The sequence below is a fragment of the Astyanax mexicanus genome, chromosome 25 (genome assembly GCF_023375975.1).
Source record: "Astyanax mexicanus isolate ESR-SI-001 chromosome 25, AstMex3_surface, whole genome shotgun sequence".
Classification (NCBI taxonomy): Eukaryota; Metazoa; Chordata; class Actinopteri; order Characiformes; family Acestrorhamphidae; genus Astyanax; species Astyanax mexicanus.
The window spans coordinates 12,891,157-12,914,671 of record NC_064432.1 but is presented as its reverse complement, the minus strand read 5'-3'; positions in this window follow the sequence as shown (position 1 = coordinate 12,914,671).

Sequence of the window (23,515 nt, the reverse complement as noted above, 5' to 3'; positions counted from 1 at the left end):
AAGAACGGGTAACAGCAAGTGCTGGCGAGATGTGGAAAGCAGTGTGGAGATCCAAGGAAAGAAAGGTAGGGAATGAATTAAGTGAGCCTATTCAAATATGGGTGTATACTGGAATAACAGCATAGAGGGTGAGGTCCTAGAAGTCAGAAATCAGTTGAAGTGGACAGATGGTGTCTAACAACTTTGTGGAATGATGCACATGTTGTACATGTAGCTTAAAGGCACCAAAGGAGAAGCCGCACCTCGATGTCATGCCGCTGCTCCATGTCACGTAGCAGGTGTGACTTAGGAAGTTAGACAGGGTGCCTGTGAAGGCCCAGCCAGACCTGGGGAAGTGAAGCGAAGTACGTCGATGATGGTGAAGAGGATGAATATCGTGATGAAGGGGATAACGAAGGCAACAATGGCGGTGAAGATCGGTAAATGACAGAGATGACTGCGATAGTTTTAAAATTGCATTGATGAAGATGATGGCGACGATGTTAATTAAGGCAATGGTGGTCATGAAGGACAGACTGATGTAGGGATGATGGAGGATGGGCAGAGAGGACGGAAAGACTGCTGTAGCGAAGATGGGGAAGGAGGCGAAGACGATGGTGGTGGCGACGATGGTGATGAAGGTTAGTATGGTGAGGGTGATGGCAATGATGGCAAGGATAAATTGGAATGATGAGGGCAAGATGATGCTCAAGGCGATGGCGATGATGCAGGTGGTGAAAGTGAAAGCAATGAAGATGCAGGCAAGAAGATCCGGGGAAGTGAAGCGAAGTACGTCGATGATGGTGAAGAGGATGAATATCGTAATGAAGGCGATAACGAAGTCAACAATGGCAGTGAAGATTGGTAAATGAAAGAGATGACTGCGATAGTTTTAAAATTGCATTGATGAAGATGATGGCGACGATGTTAATTAAGGCAATGGTGGTCATGATGGCGATGACTGCAATGATGACGATGAAGGTGGCACTGATCAGAAAAGGGAACATGACAGAGATGATGCCGATGATGTCGTTGATTACGGCGATGATAATGATTGGTAGATGACAAAGATGACCACGGTAGTTATCGTTGCATTGATGAAGGCAATGACGATGATGAAGACGAACGGACGGTGGGATGATGGAGGATGGGCAGGGAGGACGGACAGACTGATGTAGGGATGATGGAGGATGGGCAGGGAGGACCGACAGACTGCTGTAGCGAAGATGGGGAAGGAGGCGAAGACGATGGTGGTGGCGACGATGGTGATGGTTAGTATGGTGAGGGTGATGGCAATGATGGCAAGGATAAATTGGAATGATGAGGGCGAGATGATGATGCAGGTGGTGAAAGTGAAAGCGATGAAGATGCAGGCGAGAAGATTGCGGCGATGATGTTGGCAGAAATGGTGGCAATGACGATGAAGATGGCCATGATGATGATGACAGCTATGATGATGACGACTATGGCGGTGATGATGAATGTGATGCAGGCTGAGATGGTGGCGATGACGACTATGGTGATGAAGATGGCCATGATGAGCGCGAGATGATGCTCAAGACGATGGCGATGATGAAGGCGAAGAAGATGCAGGTGAAGAAGGTGAAAGCGAAGAAGATGCAAGTGAGAAGATGGCGGTGATGATGAAGGCGGTGATGTAGGCAGAGATGGTGGCGATGATGACGAAGATGCCGTGATGAAGATGGCCATGATGAGGGCGAGATTATGCCCAAGACAATGATGATGATGAAGACGAAGGAGATGCAGGCGGTGAAAGTGATTAAGATGCAGGCTAAGAAGGTGAAAGCAACGAAGATGCAAGCTAGAAGATGACGGCGATGATGACGATGGTGGTGATGTAGGTAGAGATGGTGGCGATGATGGTGATGAAGATGGCCATGGTAATGACTATGGTGGTGATGATAAAGGTGATGGTGGCGATGAAGACGATGGTGAAGATGGACATGATGATGGCAGTGATGATAAAGGCAATAATTATAGTGATGAAGGCAGAGATGGTGGTATGATGACGAAGGCGATGAAGGTTGTGATAATGATGACGACTGCGATGGTGATGATGAAGGTGAGGATGATAAGGGTGCCATGAATTGTGGGGATGATGACAATGGCAAAAATTATAGACAGCAGCGGCGATGGTGGCAAAGATATGGCGGCGACGATTACGATGGTGAAGATGCTGATGGCAAAGATGCTTAGGATGATGGCAAAGATGATTATGATTATGGCGAGGATGATTATGATGGGAAGCAGGAAGCATATGTGACCTTCGCACACTGTCCTGCTCCAAGGATGGACGCCACGTTTGGATGATTGGTCTTCAATTCTGAAACGAGGTCAGCATTCACATGTGCCGGGCTAGTCAGCAAGCCGGCCAACAGCAGGGATATCTCAGATTGCTGGGGGTCTCCCAATATGCACTCTTTTACACTGAAACTGGCAGAATGCGACCAGCAGGTGGTTGTGAACTATTTCACTGAACTATTTATATAAAAGGCAAACTTACACACGCTCAGGAGAAAGAGGCTCGAGCATCGCCCAGTGAGGCTGCAGGAAGCCGGAGCCACAGACGGCCAGTGAGTCGTGCGGTGGAACGCCAGTTGGAGGGGGAAAGCTGGCTGTGGGATTTGGTGGTTCGGGCGAAGAAATGCCGTGGAATCGAAGTTCCAACTGCAAACCAGAGACAGCTCCAAACCAATGCAGTGGGCCGCTGGAGGGGCACGGGCAGCGCCGACAAGGATAAAGAGGAGTCCGGTGAAGACGCGAGGAGGCCCCGCGAGGGTAGCAGGGTGTGCCGGCATGGAAGCAGGAGGGGATTAGCAGCAGCAGCGGCGCTGGGAGAGGTGGCGGTGAGAGAGAGAGAGGCCGTCGAGGACGCGAAGATTGCGTGGAGGCCTCGTAGGGGCAGCAGTAGGGGATTAGCAGCAGCGGAGGCACTGGGAAAGGTGGTGGAGAGAGAGAGAGAGAGAGAGAGAGAGAGAAGAAGCCGCTAAAGGCCGGAGGAGACCTCACGGAAGTTGCCGGACCAGGTCGAGGAGCCGGGAGGGGAGACGCCAGCCGAGGCAGTGGCAGTGGATGAGCTGAGGTGGACAGGAACAGCCGGTCGCAGGAGACAGACAGGTGCAGAACCGTCGTGTACCAGGTAAGGAGCGAGAGCCAACACCACATGAGAGGAAGTGACAGTTTAAATAGGGAAGAAAGTGGGAGGAGTGAGGGCGTGGATCAAACTCCCAAAACTAAGCTATAATTCATAACTTAACTTATCGCTACATACCGCTTAATCTGCAACAAAATCAATAAATTCGGAATAAGGCCTTGGTGGTGTATAGATATTATTTAAAGGAAATGCATTCTTTTTTGTTACTGGATTAATTATACTGGTGTAAAGGAGCTCAAAAGAAGTAAAATTACCACAGTGTTTCTTATGCTATCTAAGGTATTTCGAAGAAAAACAAACAAAAAAAAACTATGCAGATTAATTTTGACATAAACATTGGGCCTTATTCATCAATATTTTCCAAAGATTTTGTTCCTGGGAAAATAGTCTACATCAAATCCATGTTGTGTTCTTGAACTCTCGTTTGGGCTTTGTGCTCCAAAGTGTCAGGTCTTTGGTCTGTCTGCTTCGTATGTCTGTGTTATTCTCAGGTCTGTGTTTCATTTCCAGTGTTTTGCCACTCACCTGTGTTCCTTTGTAGCTCCGCCCCTTCGTCCCAGGTGTTTCCTGTTCCCTGTGTGTGTGCACCTCCATTTAAGGTCCGTATTCTATTTCCCCGGTGTCGATCCTTGTACGTTCATCGTCTGTCAGTGCTCCATGTTTTCCTGAGTTTCCTCAGTCTTGTTTTCAGTTTATTCCATGTGTATTTTGTATTTGGTTTCGTTAAATAAATCCCATTTTGTTTGCATTTGCGTCCGCCTCCACGTCCTCCCTGCACCCCGCACCTGACAGAAGGATCGACCTAAAATGGACGCAGTAAACAAGTGGACCGGCTCCAGATTGGCGATCCGCCATGCACCATGCGGGACCCCGGCGTTGGAATCCCCGAGGCCTAAAGGACGCCACAGGCCTCGGGGTAGACATTCTAAGGGGTCCCGCCAGCATAAAGAGTATCCCTTTACGGGGGAGGATTTTCTTGGGGGGCGCTAAGGGTTGGTGCGTTGAGCCTCGGGTCTCATCCCGTGTTTGGCAGTAGCCATGAGTCCCCGAGGCAAGTGGCGCGGAGCCCGTGGGACTACCTGGGATGTGCGCCCAGTAGCTCCGAGGAGGAGGAGGAGCTCTACCCCGCACCAGCCCGTACTCCATTGCCGTTTCCCCCAGGGGCTGTACTCTACCCGCGCTCGGTGACTTTTGCGGCCGAGATGCCGCGCTCCGTGAAGCCAGCGGATGGGACGCCACGCTCTGTGACTCCAGTGCCTCATCCGCGCTCCGAGAATCCCGCGACCGAGACGCCACGCTCTGTGAAGCCAGCGGATGGGACGCCACGCTCTGTGACTCCCGTGGCTCATCCGCGCTCCGAGAAGCTTGCGGCTGAGGCTCCGCGCTCCGAGACCCCCGCGGCTCATCCTCGCTCCGAGAAGCTCGCGGCTGAGGCTCCGCGCTCCGAGACCCCCGCGGCACATCCGCTCCCCGAGACTTCAGTGGTGGCCGCGCCGCCCCCGAGAAAGCGCCGGCGGCAGCGCCGCTCTCTGAAGCTCCGGCTAAGCTAGCTAGCCTGCTAGCTCCACCGCGCTCTCAAGCCCCACTTGCTTCCAGCTCTCCAGCCCGGCCGGATTCCAGGTCTGTGACTCCTGCTCCAGAAGCAAGCTCCGGTCCGGTTTTTACAGCCTCGCCCACTGCTCCAGTCCTGGTGTTGGCGGCAGCCGCACTCTCAACTCCCGCTACAGCGGCTTCTTCGCCAGCGGTGCCAGCCGCTTCCAAGCCCGCGGTGGCAGCCGCCTCCACGTCAGCGGTGCCTGCCGCGCTCACGCCAGCAGGACCCACCGCCTCTGTTTCAGCGCTGCCCGCGGCTCCGGCCGCCTCTGACCCTGTGCCTGTGGCTCCGGCCGCCTCTGACTGTGTGCCCGCGGCTCCGGCTGCCTCTGACTCTGTGCCCGCGGCTCCGGCCGCCTCTGACCCTGTTCCCGCGGCTACGGCCGCCTCTGACTCTGTGCCTGCGGCTCCGGCCGCCTCTGATCCTGTGCCCACTCCTAGAACTTTGTACACCCCCAAGCCAACTCCAAGAACAATGTTTGGCCCTAGGCCCCATGTCCCTAGGCCAGCTAGACCTCCTGACTTTGCCCCCAGTAATGTGCCCAGGCTAACCCCACAGACTTTTGCTGGTCCTGGGCACCCTCTTGTGTTTTTTGTGCCCCTGTCTCTCCCTGTCATGGTTCCCGTGTCTGTCCATGTTCCAGTTCCTGTCCCCAGTGGTTTTTCTGTTCCTGTCCCTGTTACTGTGTTCGTGTCAGTTCCTGTTAATGTATTTGTTCCAGTTCCCCTGTCCAGTTTTGTCCAGCCCCCTGTCCAGTCTCAGCCCCGTGTCCAGCCTCCTGTCCAGCCCTGTGTCCTGTCCCCTGTCCAGTCCCAGTCTCCGTTCCCTGTCCAGTCTCCGTCTCCTGTTCGGTCCCCTGTCCAGTCCCAGTCTCCGTTCCCTGTCTTGTCTCCGTTTACGTCCCCAGCCCAGTCCAATGTCCAATCTCCTTTCAAGTCCCCTGTTCAGCCATGTGTCCTGTCCCCAGTCCAGTCCCAGTCTCCTTTTGTGCCACATGTCCAGTCTCCGTTCCCTGTCCAGTCCCCCGTCCAGTCTCTGTCTTCCGTTCCGTCAATTTCCCCGTTTGTGTCTAGTCTCCAGTCCCAGCTTTTCTTCCCTGTCCAGTCTACGTTTCGGTTTCCTGTCCCGTCCTCTGTCCAGTCTCCTCTCTTCGGTTCTTAGTCTTGTTTTTATTGTCCGGTTGTGTTTTCCACCCCCTCTTGCCCGGCTCCTGGGGATCTGTTTTTACGCGCCCCGGGAGTTGCGCGTTAAAGGGGGGGTTCTGTCAGGTCTTTGGTCTGTCTGCTTCGTATGTCTGTGTTATTCTCAGGTCTGTGTTTCATTTCCAGTGTTTTTCCACTCACCTGTGTTCCTTTGTAGCTCCGCCCCTTCGTCCCAGGTGTTTCCTGTTCCCTGTGTGTGTGCACCTCTATTTAAGGTCCGTGTTCTATTTCCCCGGTGTCGATCCTTGTACGTTCATCGTCTGTCAGTGCTCCATGTTTTCCCGAGTTTCCTCAGTCTTGTTTTCAGTTTATTCCATGTGTATTTTGTATTTGGTTTCGTTAAATAAATCCCATTTTGTTTGCATTTGCGTCCGCCTCCGCGTCCTCCCTGCACCCCGCACCTGACACAAAGTGGACGTATATTATGTTTTTACCTAAGAACAAATACCAAATAAGACAATGGGAAATATTTTACTAAACTGGGTAAGTGGGTTTTAAGAAGAAATGTAGTCTCAGGAACAGTTAGTAAATGATGCCCATTGTTATGTAATAATAAATGTATAGGAACGCTAGCAGATCCCCTTGATTTCCTTCTTTTTCCATACTGAGCATGTTTTTTGTCTTGGTGTGCCTGATCTTCCTCCCTTTCTTCCCTTGCACATTAGAAGAGGAGAAGGAGGTGGAGGAGGTGGAAGAGAAAGCAGAGGAGTGTGAGTTTGATAGCTTTCTGATTCCTTCTTTTCTGGATAAACATGTAAAAATACTTTAAATTAACTTTACAAGCACATGAATTTCCTGCAAATGTAATGTATATCAAGTACTGACCAGGGGTGGGACCAGAGATGGGACGCTCCAGGGCTAACTTCAGCTGTTGCTTGAAAATGTCTCTCTTCTATTTAAGGCCACAGACCTCGTCATGAAAACTTTTGACAAGCAACTGGGCTGTTGGATCTGCAGGCTTACAGTTATCAGCTGTCAAATCAGAACAAATTCATGTTATGTGGGTAATTTTTACAGATACATTAAGAAAAGTCGCAAGAAATCACCCACCCACAGAACCACCACAGAGCAGATATTATTTGGGTGGTTGGATAATTTCTGAGTTTAATTCAATCATACTAACATAACACACACTTAAACACCACACAATACCAGTGTCACTGCAGTACTGAGAGTGACCCACCACCCAAATAATGGTCTTGTGGGGTCCTGAGCATTGAAGAACAGTGTGTAAGAAAGATAATGAAGTGTTTAAAAGATTTAAAAGACTACACCATAATAATAGAACTACAAAGTCTCCTACAGTGGATTTAAGAAAATGTACACACCTCTGTTACAATGAAAGTTTTGTGTTGTAAAACAAATGAGTCAAAGATAAATATTTACAGAATGTTTTACATCTTTAATGTGAACTATAATCTGTACAAACTGAAATCTTTAGAGAAAGAAGTAAAAAAATTAAAATAATATTGTTGAAAAGGTGTGCACACCCTGAGACAACTAATACTTTTGAAGCACCTTTTAACATTGTTATAGCACTCAGTATTTGGTATTGGTTAGGAGCCCTATCAACATGGCACATTTTGACTTAGCAATATTTACCCACTCTTCTTTGCAAAAACACTCCAAATCTGTCAGATTGTGGGGGCATCTCCTGCGTACAGCCCTCTTCAGATCATCCCAAAGGTTTTAAGTGTGGGGACCCTTACTAAGACCTTACTTATCTTGTTAGGGTTATGGCTTGTTCCCTATCACAATAAAACAACAGTTAACAGGAAAGGTGGAGGTCATGATAAGTTGTAGAAGACCAGTAACATTGTCAAATAGTTGCTCAAAGGATTACAAGAAAGGCACATCAGAACCCCCTCTTCACTTCAGAAGATATTCAGGAAGGTTGATCAAACTCTGGAGGTGAAATAGATATTAATATTCTAAAAAAAATACCAATAATTAATCAGTCTATATCTAATCTGAACATCATTGAAAATCTGTAAATTGACCTCAAAAGAGCAGTTAATGCAAGAAAACAACAGATTTCAGTAGAGACCTGTGAAGCTCTGGGGGATTCCATATCTAGGGTAAAAGGATATCTTTTGTGAAATACTCTATATATGTATGGCTAAGTCGATAGAGAAGATCAGAGGACCCATACCTTAATCCACATGGAATGTTCACATTCGACTAACATATGTGTACTGTGTTTTGAATCTTTCACTTTATTTTACAAATACAAATTAATGGATTTACAAGCATATTTATTTCTTAGATATAAATTAAAACTAGGAGAAGGAGGTGGTGGGGTGGAGGAGGAGGAATAAAAAGCAGAAGAGTCTGTGTTTAATGGCTTATCATTTTTTTTCTTTTCTGGACCTACATATAAAAATGCTTTAAATTAGAGATGGGACAATCGATCGGCAGTGTATGGGTATCGAGCGATTTTCAGTCAAAATACGGTATCGGGCATCGGCCGATATTCCTCAGATTTTTACAGTTTCTGCAGTTCATACGTGTAGGACTAATCTGCTTTGCAGTGAAAAGAAAACGTTTTTAACCCCAGTTCATCTTTCAGCCCAGTCAGTGAGTCACGGAACTAGTTAGCTCACAAGCTAACAGCAGCAACTAACCTCTGGAGCATCAGTCACGGAGCAAGTTAGCTCACAAGCTAACAACAGCAGCTAACAGCCACATCAGTCACGAAGCTAGTTAGCTCACAAGCTAACAACAGCAGGAGGAGTCACGGAGCTATAGTTAGCTCACAAGCTAACAAAAGCAGCTAACAGCCACATCAGTCACAAAGCTAATTAGCTCACAAGCTAACAGCAGTGGACTATAGTCAGAGTGTTTTTAAAGCTGGATATGCATAAGTTTCCCCTCCTCACTGCAGTTTCTGTGTGCGCACTCCAGCTCCTCCACTCCATATCAGTTTATACTGGACGCCCTGTGAAAGCCGCAGCTATGCTCAGATAAAATGAAAGGCACGTTGCAGCTTGCGCGCTGTTCACCTCAGAATGTTTTTAACAACCCAGTTTAGCGGACACGGCTGCCAGGTAAGACTGTAGAAAGCTACTGAAGACTATTAAAGTCTATTAGAGGTTATTGAAAGGGTTATTGGGGACAGAAATCAATACAGGCTGGTTAGATGAAAGATTCACATCCTCGCTACCAGAGGACCAGAGGTAGAACGCTCCAGGGCTAATTTCAGCTGTTGCCTGAGAAAGCTCGCTTCTATTTAAGGGCACAGACCTTGTCCTGAAGCCTTTTGACAAGCAACTGGGCTGTGGGATCTGCAGGCTTACAGTTATCAGCTGTCAAATCTGAACAAATTTATGTTATGTGGGTAATTTTTACAGATACATTAAGTAAAAGTCACAAGAAACCACTCACCCACAGAATCACCAAAGAGCAGATATAATTTGGGTGGTTGGATAATATCTGCATTTAATCCACTCATACCAACAAAACATACACTTACACCACAATACTAGTGTCACTGCAGTACTGAGAGTGACCCACCACCCAAATAATGGTCTTGTGGGGTCCTGAGCATTGAAGAACAGTGTGAAAGAAAGATAATGAAGTGTTCAAAGGATTTAGAAGACTACACAGTAGTAATAATAGAACTACAAAGTGTGCTACAGTGGATCTAAGAAAACACCTCTGTGAAAGTTTTGTATTGTAAAACAAATGAGACAAAGATAAATATTTTCAGAAAGTTTTCCATCTATAATCTGTGACCTATAATCTGTATAAACTGAAATATTTAGGGGGAAGAAGTAAAAAATAATATATAAAATAATAAAATAATAAAATAATGTGGTTGAATAAGTGTGCACACCCCTAGACAACTAATACTTTTGAAGCACCTTTTAACATTGTTATAACACTCAATAATTTTTGGGTAGTAGCCCATTATGGCCCATTATGACTTAGCAATATTTGCCCACTCTTCTTTGCAAAAGCACTCAAAAACTGTCATTTTGTGGGGGCATCACCTGTGTACAGCCCTCTTCTGATCATCCCAAAGGTTTTAAGTGTGGGGACCCTTACTGAGACCTTACTTATCTTTTTAGGGTTGTGGTTTGTTCACTATAATCCAACCTTCTAACAATAAAACAGCAGTTAACAGGAAGGGTGGAGGTCATGATAACATTGTCAAATATTTGCTCATAGGATTATAAAAAAGGCAAATCAGAACCTACTCTTCACTTCGGAAGATATTCAGGAAGATCGATCAAACTCTGGAGGTGATATAAATATTAATTTATAAAAACAATAATCTGAACATCATTGAATGTTGCATGTGCTTCCTTTGTTTTGGATTTAGGCTCAGGCATGTTGGCAACCGACAGGAGATTCAAACTCTGCCGAAAAATGACATCTATTTAGTTTATTAGTTTACTCATAATTAACAGATAAAGCAATTATCTGCTATCAAGCAACTTTGTAGTTTCCTCAGTTATATTATGAAAAAAAGCATGACTCTTGGTTTAAGCGTATAGCAGTTGAATGCTAAACAGTAAAAACAGTTTGTTGAATCTCAAAGGATAAGGAGAGAACAGCTAGAAAATTATCAAGCTGAATTAAATTGCATTTGGTACATAAACCTGCAAAACATTATAAATGAATAAGAGCTAAATGTATTACAAGTGTAAACTATTAGTCCTTTAATTTTACCTTGATCAACAAGGTTCTGTTGCAGCATGAGGCATTAAAAGGCTAGCTAGCTTAAGCTAGCTTGATTAACTAATTAACTAAACCTACCTAGCTAAGTAACTAGGTTAACTAACTAACTAACTAACTAACTAACTAGGTTAATTAACTAAACTAATTAGGTTATTAACTAGGTTAATTAACTAACCTAACTAGCTAAGTAACTAGGTTAACTAACTAACCTTACTAGCTAACTAACCCACCTAATTAACTAACCTAACTAACTAAGTAACTAGGTTAACTAACTAACCTAACTAGCTTACTAACTAGGTTAACTAACTTACCTAACTAAGATATGGAAAAAATACCCTGTGTACAATAATGACAGCCAAAGGTGCTAGCTAGCTAACAGCTAGGTTCACATAAATATTAGTTAGTAGGTTAACCTAGCGTTAGCTAACTTCATCTATGTAATGCTGTAGGCCAGAGACCCAGTGGGCATGGCTAAAGGGCGGAGCATGTGTCAATCATTTTTGACTGCAGCCAATCAGAAATTACACTTTCGTTGTCAATCACTTTTTATTAAGCCAATCCTCAGACAGATCAAGCTGTCCATCATTTTTTACTGCAGCCAATCACTTTAACAGATCTGTCAAAAGAAAGCGGAAACTGCATTGCTACCGGTTAAACATAGCGCGATTTAAACTTCTGAAGAGCGGTGAAGCTGAATCTGTGTAAATATTTTACTAAATATTACATTAACAGTTTAAACACATTTATGTGCTACTGTAGTTAGTCCTGCCTATATGCCGCTCTTAAACAGAAGTAACTGAATGAAAACGTTAGAAAAGCCCTGACTTTAGATATTTTTAAATCAAAGATTAAAATACTCGTTTTTCTGGAATGGCAGTTTCGTGATTTTTTCCTTTTTTGCAGTAATTGCATTAAATCGTGTATACACACACACACACACACACACACATATATGTATATATATATATATATATATATATATATATATATATATATATATATATATATATATATATACACGATTTAATGCAATTACTACAATAAAGGAAAAATAAAATTGATTTAAAAATATCTAAAGTCAGGGCTTTTCTAATGTTTTCATTCAGTTACTTCTGTTTAAGAGTGGCATATAGGCAGGACTAACTACAGTAGCACATGAATGTGTTTAAACTGTTAACTGTTTTTGTAAAATACTTATACATACGCTACATATACATACACATATACACGCTACGTTTAACCGGTAGCAATGCAGTTTCCGCCTTCTTTTGACAGATCTGTTAAGGTGATTGGCTGCAGTAAAAAATGATGGACAGCTTGGTCTGTCTGAGGATTGGCTTAGTAAAAAGTGATTGACAACGAAAGTGTAGTATCTGATTGGCTGCAGTCGAAAATGATTGACACATGCTCCGCCCTTTAGCCACGCCCATTGGGGTCTCCGGCCTGCAGCATTACCCTTCTCGCGAACTTGGCAAAAATTGCTTATGTTAACTAGTTAGCTAGCTGCCTCCTAGCCTAGTTGACGACTCTATTGTGTAGTTAAATTGTTGCTAGCGATCTGCCATTTTTTACTAACACTAAAATAATACAGTACACATCACAGCTTTAAGACACTGAATGCCACTCACTCATCAGTCTCCATGATAGGTTAGCTCCCCCGTTATCCACTGACTCACCCAGGCTGACTCTTGAGGAGAGAGACATGAAAAGAATTATTCACTTTATATTGCGCAGGAAGCTCCACCTAATAGGACACCTCATTGATTTGAGACAGTATACAAAAGGGACCTATATACTTAGGCAGGAGCTTCCTGAACCTGAAGTCCTGGGTCGAGAGCCACACACGGTCACCAGGCGAAAAGTGAGGGGTGTCACCACGGCGCTTGTCAGACTGCTCCTTGTAACGTTGGAGTACCTCTGATACCTGCCGGTGAGTGTCCTCACACACTTGCTCACTGCGTTTCATCCAGTCATCCACAGCTGGCACATCGAAAGACACCACTGTCCACCGTCACAAAATCCACAGCTAGATGTGACCAAGGCCACTCAGGCACAGGTAGAGGCATAAGTTTACTGGCTGGAAGGGTCTTGGGAGTCTTACACTGAGCGCAGACCGAACATGATGCAACGAAAGTGTGTATGTTGGCTTTCATGGTTTTCCACCAATAGCAAGAGGAAATCAAGTGTGCGCGTCACACCAGGGTGAATTAAAGATAGAGCAGATTGGGCCCATGTAATTAATCTGTCTCTGAAAGGAGGTGGAACAAAAGTCTTATCATGAAGACAATCCTCTGGAAGTGGACGACCAGCATTGATTTCCATGATCTGGTCATCCAACTCCCAGCGTATGACAGCTATTTCTACTGAGGGCGGAAGGATACGCTCAGTTTCAGTGATATCCTGTGCGCTGTCCGTGGTGCTGAACACCCTGGAGAGCGCATCAGCTTTGGTGTTGCGGGTACCTGGACGAAATGAAACGGAGAACCGGAATCTAAAAAAGATCAGGGACCAGCGAGCTTGACAGGGATTCAACCGTTTAGCGGTTTTGAGGTATTCAAGGTTTTTGTGATCTGTAAGTACTGTAAATGGGTGTACAGCCCCTTCCATCCAGTATTGCCATTCTTCCAATGCCAGCTTTACAGCCAACAATTCCCTGTCTCCTATACTGTAATTACGTTCGGCCGCAGATACCTTACGTGAAAAGAAAGCTATGGGATATAGTTTGGGAGGTGCACTGGGAGAGGATCGCACCAACTACGGTCTCAGACCAAGTCGACTTTAACTGTGAAAGGGAGATTAGGATCAGGATTCTTAACAGGAGGGGATACAAAAGCAGCTTTAAGTTTATCAAAGGCGTGCTGAGCCTCAGAGTACCACTTAAGTAAGTGGTACTGTAAGTGGAGCAGCAACGCTACTGAAATTACCTATAAAGCGCCTATAAAAATTAGCAAAGCCTAGCAAGCGCTGGAGATCTTGCGTGGGCCAACTCATGACAGCTTCCACTTTGTTATCGTCCATGGGGACACCATTTGCGCTAATTATGTAGCCGAGAAATGCGATTCTCTGCCGGTGAAATTCGCTTTTTTCGGCTTTGGCATAGAGACTGTGTTCGGATAAATGCTGGAGGACTACACAGACTTGTTGGATGTGAATGGCCAGATCAGGGGAGTAGATCAAAATATCGTCTACCATCCTTCTTTTTAACGAAGAAAAAAGCCGAACCGACTGGGGATTTGGACGGGCAGACAAATCTTTGTTCGAGCGCCTCGCTAATGTATTCCGACATGTATTCCTCCATGTATTTTTCTTCATCTAAGGTAAGGGGATAAATGCGTGCCCTAGGAAGTGTAGCACCTTTAACTAAATCAATGGAACAATCACAGGTACGGTGAGGAGGTGGTTTAGTGGCACTGGTCTTACTAAAAACCTCTAAAAAATCGGAATATTCTGAGGGTACGTCAGGGAAATCAATAGCATTAGGGCTCTCCACCGAAGTGGACTGGATAGCAAATTTCTCTAAAACTAGACAGTTAGCGTGGCAGTGAGGAGACCAGGAAATACTTTCCCCTTGGGACCATGATACAACAGGATCATGAGTCTTTAACCATGGCAAACCCAGGATTAGCTGGTGTTTGGGGTGCCGAGACAGGAGCTGATCCAGCTGGATGGATAGAGAAATGAGTTGATCCAGAGTTAGATCATCATCTCTGCATGCCAGTTCCTTTTGGATGTCTGCATTTAGACCATTCCGGTACACATTAATCAGTGCTGAGTTATTCCAGCCACTACTTGCTGCCACAGGGTGAAATTCCAGTGCATAAACAGCTGCTGACTTGTTCCCTTGTTTCAGTGTTAGCAAAAGTTCATCCCTGGAATGTCCGTATTTCCGTAGTTCGACTCTGATACACTATCCCAAACCGTGGCCTGCCGTCGAGCAAGCTCATCTACAGCTTGGGTCACACCAGCGAGGGTCTACTGGTGCTGACCGAGTTGCTTGCCTTGGTTGGCTAGACCAGACTTAATGAGCTCCGCACCCGCATCTGATCCATATAGCCGAGTATTTCTGTCAAGGCTAGACAGTACTCGTGCAGATGCAGAAATGCAGTTATATCATTTATAGTTATCATTTACTTATTATTCAGTTTATACAACACCATTACTTATTCTACAGCTACAATGAAATGTATTATTATTTTTAATTAATTTAGTAACAACTAGAAAATAAGTAGAAATTGGTAGAATTGTTACCATTATATTACCTTGTCATTACTTACTTGTTTCTGACCTGTTGTCAGGGCCAGACAAGGAGGAGACTTGTGCAGATACGATAAAAATCTTTTATTAAAAGATTCAGCAGGGGTAGTCAAAACAAGCCAGGTCAATACCAGAGAAACAATGAGCAGGGAAACCATACCATAAACGGGAGACAGTCCAGAGTTCATACACGAGCAGGGAGTATCACAGAGAAGGCAGAAATCCAAAATGAGTAACAGTCCAGGTCATACACAGAATATCCAATACACGGGCAAGGCAAAAATCAAAGTCGGAAAAACACGGAAAAGGATCATACACGGAAATAACAATAGGCAATGGAAACGCTTTGTAATGCAGGGTAGAACCAATACAATTACTCGGTGAGGAGTGAGCGTGAGCGTGGTCTATTTATACTGAGGGATAATCAATACTCAGGGCTTCCTGGAGGTGTCATGCGGTGTACCACGTGATCGGGAGTGTGTGTGATGTCATGGTGAGGTGCGATCTGGGTATTGTAGTTGGAAGCTGGGAAATCGCAGGTAAAGCTGAGTGAGGGGAACACAAGTGTGCTTTTTCAGCACCAGACATGACAGTACCCTCCCCCAAAGGAGCCGGAGCGGAGACAGATCGGGGCCGACCCCGGCGACGACCACCCGACGGACAGGGAGTACAGGCGGGAGGAGCAGATGGCGCAGCGGAGGTACCGGACAGGCGGGGTCCCCTGGAACGGGCGACCCGATGAACTGGAGCAGAGCTGGCCGGGGAGCGCTTGGGACGTCCACGGGGCCTAGGGGCAGGCTTACCAGGGTTACGGGTATGAAACTCCGCGAGTAACGCAGGGTCCAACACGTCCTTGGCAGCCACCCAACTGCGCTCCTCCGGACCATACCCCTCCCAGTCAATGAGGTATTGGAGAATACCCCACGCCTGCGTGAGTCCAGCACCTCCCGGATAGCATACGTGGACGAGTCCTCCCCCTCCACCGCCGCGGGTGGCACATCAGCCGGTGCAGCGTCAGCAAGTGGACCCGGGACCATAGGCTTGAGGAGAGGCACATGAAAAGTATTGTTAACACGGTATTGGGGGGGTAGCTCAACTTTGTACATCACTTCATTAACCTGAGACAAGATCTTAAGAGGACCAATGAACTTCGGTAGAAGTTTCCTGCAACTACCCTCAAACCTAAAGTCCCGGGTTGAAAGCCACACCCGATCACCAGGTTGGTAGTTGGGGTTGTCACCACGGTGTCTGTCAGCTCGTTACTTGTACCTTAGCAACACCTCCGAGACCCTACGATGTGTCTCCTCCCACACCTGCTCACTGCGCTTCATCCATTCATCCACAGCCGGAACGTCAGTGGACACCGCTGTCCAAGGGGCTAGAGGAGGCTGAAAACCCAGAACACACTGAAAGGGGGTGAGACCAGAGGTGGTGTTAACCAAGGAGTTTTGTGCAATTTCAGCCCAGATGAGATATTGCGACCAGTCAGTAGGGTGTTTGTGGCAGTATGTGCGGAGGAATTTCCCTAATTCTTGATTAACCCTCTCACATTGACCATTACATTCTGGGTGGAAACCTGAGGTGAGACTGACATGAACTCCTAAGTGTTCACAAAATGCTGAGCAAACACGGGAAGTAAACTGTGGACCTCGATCAGATAAAATATATTCTGGTATACCAAAGTGTCTAAAAACATGAGCATAGATAGCCTGAGCAGTATGCAGAGCAGTGGGTAAAGCAGGGAAAGGAATAAACTTAACTCCTCTAGAAAAACGATCTACAATGGTAAGAACAGTAGTGTAACCATCAGATACAGGTAAATCGGTAACAAAATCAACAGCTATATGCAACTAGAGTCGTTCAGGTACAGGAAGTGGCAGTCGCTTACCGGCTGGAAGAGTTTTGGGTGTTTTGCATTGCGCACAGACGGAGCAGGAGGTAACGAAAGTATGTACATCAGCGCTCATGGTTTCCCACCAATAGCGCGCTGAGAGGAGCTGTAAAGTGCGAGTTACACCAGCATGGCCAGAAGTCAATGCGGAGTGAGCCCATGTGATTAACCTATCACGAAATGTAACTGGAACGAAAGTTTTATCGTGAGGACAATCTTCCGGACTAGGTTGATCAGAATTACTGCTTACTAGAATTACTGAATCTAACTCCCATTGAATGGCTGCGATCTGCACAGAGGGAGGAAGAATGCGTTCAGTTTCAGCTGAGTGAGATGCACTGTCTGAAGCACAATAGACTCTAGACAGCGCATCAGCCTTAGTGTTACGATTCCCTGGACGGAACGAGATCGAGAAATTAAATTGGGAGAAAAATAATGACCAACGAGCTTGTCGAGGGTTAAGCCGTTTAGCGGTGCGGAGATACTCCAATTTTTTGTGATCTGTGAGCACAGTAAATGGATGGGCGGACCCTTCCAGCCAGTGACGCCACTCTTCAAGGGCTAGTTTGACAGCAAGGAGTTCCCTATCCCCTATCCCATAGTTACGCTCCGCAGGAGAGAGTTTGCGCGAGAAGAAGGCTATAGGATATAATTTGGGTGGCGACCCACTACGCTGAGAGAGGACTGCACATACACCAGACTCGGAGGCATCGACCTCCACTACAAAGGGTAACTCGGGTTTAGGGTGCTTGAGTATGGGAGCGGTGGTGAAGGCTGCTTTAAGATCGCTGAAAGTGCGTTTGGCTTCGGGGGACCATCTGAGTTGTTTAGCAGCGCCCTTAGTAGGAGCAGTAAGAGGGGCGGCGATGCTACTGAAATTACGGATAAACCGGCTATAAAAATTAGCGAAACCAAGAAATTGCTGGAGATCTTTAATAGTCTGAGGTACCGGCCAGCTAGTGACGGCTGAAACTTTCGCATCATCCATATTAACACCGTTAGAGCTGATAACGTAGCCGAGAAATGTGACCCGTTGCAGGTGGAATTCACATTTCTCGGCTTTGGCAAAGAGATTATTCTCTCGTAGACGGTCGAGAACTTGGCGGACCTGATGAACGTGCGTGGAAAGATCGGAGGAGTAAATCAAAATGTCGTCTATAAAAAGTATAACGAACTGGCCAATGTAATCACGAAAAATGTCATTCATAAAAAATTGGAAGACAGCGGGGGCGTTAGCGAGGCCGTAACTCATAACGAGGTACTCGTAGTGGCCGTTAGTAGTCGAGAAGGCTGTCTTCCACTCATCCCCCTCCCTAATGCGTATTAAATTATACGCGCTGCGGAGATCAAGCTTGGTGAAGTACTTGGCGTTGCGCAACTGCTCTAACGCAGAAGGAATAAGTGGGAGCGGGTAGGCGAATTTTTTTGTGATGTCGTTAAGTCCTCTATAATCAATACAGGGTCTCAAACCCCATCCTTCTTCTTGATAAAGAAGAAACCTGAACCGACTGGGGATTTGGATGGGCGAATGAAACCCTGAGCTAAAGCCTCAGAAACGTATTCCTCCATAGCCTTCTCCTCGTCACGAGTGAGGGGATAAATGCGTGCTTTGGGCAGAGTGGCACCCTCAATTAAATCAATAGAGCAATCGCACTCGCGATGTGCAGGCAACTTAGTGGCATTAGATTTGCTAAACACATCAGCATAATCAGCATACTCAGAAGGAATTTCAGGGGTGTCTATGGCATTAGGGCTCTCTACAGAGGTAGACTGCATAGTGATAGAGTCAAAAGAGAGACAGTTCTCACGACAGAAGGGTGACCAGGCAGTGATGTCCCCCAGGCTCCAGGAAATTGTGGGGTCGTGAGTCTTGAGCCAGGGTGCCCCCAACACGAGAGGGTGTTCGGTGTGAGGCAGAACGAAGAGCGGAAGGTCTTCTACATGGAGAGCGCTGGTCTGGATGGTGAGAGGAAGAGTCTGCAGAGTGATAGGTTTGGAGCGCACCCTCTGTCCATCTATGGCGTGAATTTGCAGCTGGAGTGCAGGGAAGAGACAGATTCACAGGAGCTGCTGGAGGCTGGTTGGAAACTCTGGGTCTTCTAGCCAGGAGCTGATCCAGACGGATCGACAGGGAAATGAGCTGATCCAGGGTGAGTGAGTCGTCTTTACACACCAGTTCCTTCTGAATATCGGAGTGGAGTCCATGCCGAAAAACATTAACCAGCGCGGGGTTATTCCAACCACTGCTAGCTGCTAACGTTCTAAACTCCAGCGCGTAGGCAGCTACAGACTTCTTTCCCTGGGTCAGGTTCAATAAAAGTTCTCCGCTGGACTGCCCATAGCGAGTATGATCAAAAACGCTGCGGAAAGTGGCCAAAAAAGAATCGTAGCTGGCTTCAGAAAAACTGTCCCAGATAGCAGTGGCCCACTCCAAAGCTTTGCCTGAGAGACGAGAGACAATGAACCCGATCTTAGCTCGATCGGTAGCAGGTGGGGAGTTAGAAAAAAATACAGAACACTGAAGTAGAAACCCACCGCATTTCTCCGGGTTGCCGTCATAATCTTCAGGTTTGCAGACAGAGAAGGTAGATTCCTTGGCAGCGTTTAGAGTGGGGGTAGGCTTAGCAATGGGGCTAGTAGCGTGGGTAGCTAACCCTCTCAGGTGCCTGATAACCTCAGTTAGCTGCTGCTGCTGGCTAACCTGCTGGCGTGCTAGCTCGTCTACAGCCTGGGTCACACCAGCGAGCATTTGCTGGTGCTGACCGAGTAGCCGGCCCTGGTTAGCCAAACCAGATTTAATAGACTCAGTATCTGCAGTCTCTGTCATAGCGGCCGAGTAATATGTCAGGGCCAGACAAGGAGGAAACTTGTGCAGATACGATAAAAATCTTTTATTAAAAGATTCAGCAGGGGTAGTCAAAACAAGCCAGGTCAATACCAGAGAAACAATGAGCAGGGAAACCATACCATAAACAGGAGACAGTCCAGAGACATACACAAGCAGGGAGTATCACAGAGAAGGCAGAAATCCAAAATGAGTAACAGTCCAGGTCATACACAGAATATCCAATACACGGGCAAGGCAAAAATCAAAGTCGGAAAAACATGGAAAAGGATAATACACGGAAATAACAATAGGCAATGGAAACGCTTTGTAAATGCAGGGTAGAACCAATACAATTACTCGGCGAGGAGTGAGCGTGGTCTATTTATACTGAGGGATAATCAATACTCAGGGCTTCCTGGAGGTGTCATGTGGTGTACCACGTGATCGGGAGTGTGTGTGATGTCATGGTGAGGTGCGTTCTGGGTATTGTAGTTGGAAGCTTGGAAATCACAGGTAAAGCTGAGTGAGGGGAACACAGGTGTGCTTTCAGCACCAGACATGACACCTGTTAATTTTACAATTACTGATTTGTTATTTAGTAACAAGTACAAAACAATAAATGAATTAATATGTAAATACAACCCGTTACCAATTGTTACAGACCTGTTACCTCAACAATTACTGATTTATTAATCAGTAACAAGTAGGAAATTTATATTTAATTTATGTATGAGTACAACTTGTTACCATAATATTACCATATTATTACCCACTTATTAGCATTCAATCAATAAGGTAAAGTTCTATCATAATATGTTTGAGTTCATAAAAACTAATTTCTGAACAAAATAGATGTTTTCAGTTCAAAACAACACTGCAGTTTATTCACTCTAAGGAGTAAGAGAGGAGCTCAGAACTATGTGCAAACCACTTCTCTCAGCCTGAAACGTCTGAAAACAGCATTGTTTTTGGACACAAATAAACCCAAACACTTAAGAAATGTTGAAAACAAGATATTAGTGCTATAGGGTGTGATTGGAGATAACCACACCTTTACATTCTTATTCTTAACTGGTTTCTACATTTATTTATACATATATAATTTAGCTTCATGAACTTTGCTCTCTTTTTAACTGTCACAATGACGCAAGGCTTTGGAGGTTGTTTGTACTTTTTCCAGAATCAGGAAAGTCAGAGTGTTTTCAACAACAATGGGAGCTGTGAGGAGATTATGACCCTCAGTGGTAGAGAAGCATGCCTGTTCTACAAGGCGTATAGTCGTACACGGGCCAGAAGATCTTTCCATCCAATCTTTTTAGCTGTATCTTCTTCTCAAGAGACCTTAGGACACTTAAGGACTGTTTGATTCTTATGTGATAGACAAGGATTGTTTGCTGCGTTCACGATGGACACTGAGCTGAACAACACCATGATAAGAACTTGTTGCCTAGACCGGCTTAAGCTGATCACATCATCGGAACTGGACAACAAACTGTTAACTGTACTCTGTTGACTTAGTCATATTGATAGATTCTGTCCAATTGCATTGGTTCCTGTTGATTTACATTTCTTTTGCATATGGGTGGTTGACATAATGTGTGCCTTTTTTGGTCCAATGTGTCAAATACATGTAAATTCTAGAAAAATATGTTTTTTTGATGATGTTGTGATATAAGTGCTGTTTTATATGAACTTACAGAGCATTCATTGGATTAATATTTAATTTCCCCATTTTCAGTTAAACTAGAAAAAGCTCATATATTAGTAACCAAGATGTCTACTTTTGAGTCTGCTTGGCTACAAGTTTGAGCATAATATTTTGAAGCCACCCTTAACTGTAACATTTTGTCCCAAAAATTAATATCATATGGTGTGACGCCATACTTCTTTTTTTAAACAGGCAATTGTTTGGAGCCCTTTGGGGAATTGGGGTTCTCCTTGTTTCAGGAGGAAGAACAACACCTCAGACGGACACTGACAGTTACAGGGTGTGTTATTGCTCTTTATGTTTTTTTAGAAAAATCACTAGCGCTCTTGCTTTAGTTCTTTGCTATAGTATTTTGGTGTGACACATTTTACACAAAAATGCCCAAATTAAATAACTTTTCAGTCAATATTACCTTTAAAACTATATTGTCATATTGTAGTTAGTATGGTTTTATGATGCTAGCTTAAAGTACATGAAACCTCACATGGTGTGACACAACATCATAAGGTGTTACAAGGGGTTTCTTGTTACACCATATGATTATTTTGTTACACTATATGATATGAACTGCATTTAAATACATAAATAAGGCTCTTATATTGTAGGTAATAGTTAAATAAGAAATCCAACAGCCCAGTTTCTGAACAAAATATATGTTTTCAGTTCCAAACAACACTTGCAGTTTTTTCGCTCTAAGGAGTGAGAGAGCAGCTCAAAACTGTGTGCAAAGCCTTTATTAAATTTAACACACAAATAAACCCAAACACTTAAGAAATGACATTCAGAATTGTAAAAAAATGATGAATTGAAAGATTTTGGTTATTTATCATAAACTCATCAATGTGACAGATGAGGAATAATGCCAGCAACAGTTATAAGAATTTTGGTGCATTTGTAACAAGGTATTCCCAAATTAATTTTAAGTGTATGGAAAGAATATGAGTTAACGTCTTCCTATGTGTATAGATAAAGTAAATAATTAAAACAAGATATTAGTGCTATAGGGTGTGATTGGAGATAACCACATCTTCACATTCTTATTCTTAACTGGTTTCTACATTTATATATACTTATATATAGAAAATCTTTTCATTCAATCTTTTTATCTTTGACAAGGGGTTTCTTGTTACAGCATATGATTATTATTATATCTCGTTTTCAAACTGAATCCATTTTAAACTACTTTTTTGGGACTCAAATGTTTAGTTTGGGGAAAATTTCAGTAGATAACAACACTTTTGATTAAATGCAGACTCTGTACGGAGAGAGGAGGTCCTGGGGAAAAGACGAGCAAAGTAAATGGAATCATTGAACTTTTTACCAGTGTGCAGGGTGCTGCATCAAAGAGCCTATGCAAAAAAAAGCAGCTCTACAAAAGTTCAATGATTAACAAAGATTATTTAGAGAATTTATGTAGCTAACATTTAACAGATTAAAATGAAAATTACAACATGTAATGAATAAATTGGATTACTGTATTAGTGGACTAGTTAATGTTTCAGTCACTTGTCAAACAAAGTTTATTTGTTTGTTAAATGCATGTGTGGTGTGATTTCTTAAATGGCGTGACACCATGTAATTTGGTGTGACATTCAGAATTGTAAAAAAAATGATGAATTGAAAGATTTTGGTTATTTATCATAAACTCATCAATGTGACAGATGAGGAATAATGCCAGCAACAGTTATAAGAATTTTGGTGCATTTGTAACAAGGTATTCCCAAATTAATTTTAAGTGTATGGAAAGAATATGAGTTAACGTCTTCCTATGTGTATAGATAAAGTAAATAATTAAAAAGGTAACATATTTGCACATGAGCAATGCTACACTTTTATATAGCAATGACAAATAATCAATACCCATTTTTTATTTAATACACAATAACATTCATGTCACACCACATGACAATTTTAGTAACTAAGACTGTAAACTAGTGAATAAATGTCAATTTCAAGAAAGAAATCTACAAAACTATTGATATATATGTATATGTATGGAAATATAAGAGTTGGTAGAATATAACCCAGTATTTTACTTACTTATATTCGATAACTTTTTTTTACATTTGTTCATCCATAAATGTATAACTGCTTGGATGAAGTCTATGAGGTGAAGGTTTCTTTTTCTTTCTCTCTCTCTCTGTATTAATCTATCGAGATATAATTATACTATGTGTTGATTCGTTGATGTACTTTTACTCT